Source organism: Sinocyclocheilus rhinocerous, unplaced genomic scaffold (genome assembly GCF_001515625.1).
Source record: "Sinocyclocheilus rhinocerous isolate Xijiao unplaced genomic scaffold, SAMN03320098_v1.1 scaffold87, whole genome shotgun sequence".
Classification (NCBI taxonomy): domain Eukaryota; kingdom Metazoa; phylum Chordata; class Actinopteri; order Cypriniformes; family Cyprinidae; genus Sinocyclocheilus; species Sinocyclocheilus rhinocerous.
The window spans coordinates 134,094-135,778 of record NW_015650709.1 but is presented as its reverse complement, the minus strand read 5'-3'; positions in this window follow the sequence as shown (position 1 = coordinate 135,778).

Sequence of the window (1,685 nt, the reverse complement as noted above, 5' to 3'; positions counted from 1 at the left end):
TGGCCAATCAGAGCACACCTTGCTTTTCAGACCGAGATGAGCTTTGTAAAAATCGACGCGTTTCAGAAAGGCGGGGCATAGAGGAGAAACAATAATGTACATTATATGGAAAATAATGTGTTTTTTTAACCTTAAACCGCATAAACACATTGCATTACACCAAATACACAACATAATGTTCTTTTTAGCAACGTCATATGACCCCTTTAAATGTTAGTGTATTACGGTTTCCATAAAAGTATGAAGCAGCAAAAAAAAAATTTCAACATTGATAATAAGAAAATTTTCTTGAGCACCAAATCATCATTATAGAATAATTTCTGAAGGATAATGTAACAAAATAGTTTTTCCTATTCTTTTCCTATTAAAATGTTTTTCCTATTTTTTCCACCCTCATGTGGTATGGCATGGGCCAAATCAAAGATCATAACAGGCCAACTTTGGTCCATGTTCTCTGCTTTGGGAATGCATGTTGCAATCCATTCCAGATGGCCAAAATCCGGTCCTACTCCCCCTCTCCCCCTCCCCCTCTCATTCAGTGTTCTTTTAAACTCAGAAATGCATCATATTATGGAAGTTTTGCAGGTTAACATTGACTTTTAGTATGTGCTGGTTGTGGTAGTTGTTAGATTAACAGTTTCTGTAAACTTGTAAACTTGTAAATTTGAGTAGTAACATCCTGTATTCTTTCTCCAGGAAATAAACAGACACAAAATGGAAATATCTCTTTGAATGTAACTAATGGAGCCTTCATTCTGTGATAATTAGAGACACTTGGTGTCATTTTCCTTTTCCTTAATGTGTAATTAACTGGCCATCTACATTTGTTCTGTGTACACAAAGAACAAACAGATTCTGCCATAGTGATAATACAAACATGACTGAAAACTGAACTTGAGCTAACTTTGCATTCAACTTTATGAAACGTTTGCTCTTGTCCTATATTTCAGAAATGGTGGTGGTGAAGGAAGCAGAAGCTCTGGGTGAGTCTAGAGTCTAAGTTTTATTCTGATGCAACAAAAGTAAGATGAAAAAGGCATTTAAATCTCTCGGGAATCCCGTGCTCACCAACACACACTTCTGAAAGCCTTTAGGTCTAACATGTCAACAGGAGTGGTGAAATTTTAATCCAGGATGACATTTCAGATAACTTTTGTTCCTAATCTCATCCTTATCTGCTAGCAACGGTATGTTCGCCCAGGTTTACCCATCTGACCTGTATGCTTAAAATATCCATAGCTCTGAAAAAGATCATTCAACTGAGGGAAGAACGGTATAAATCTCACACAGTTAATCTACACGAACTGTCCTTGAGTATTTTAGTAAGCGTACGTATGGTGGCTTCCTCACGCCTCTCACTCAATGTTAGGAGAGTTGAAGTCGGAATGCCTATTATCTGACAGCATCGCTTTTGGATCCTCTCTAACTCCTCAGAGAGACCTTTAGGTAGACCACCCCATACTGGACTAGCATATTCGAGAACTGGCCGTATAAAAGTCAAATATACTTGTACCAAAACATCACAAGGAAGACCAGCTTTTTTTGCAGCGCAAAGATAGTATATTCTGGGGCGCACCTTCGAAATAATGTACTTAATGTGGGCATCCCATGACGAGGCAGTGGCGGTTCGTGGGTTTTAAAATAGAGGAGGCACACTAATTGTATTGGTCTGGGATCCCTGCCGA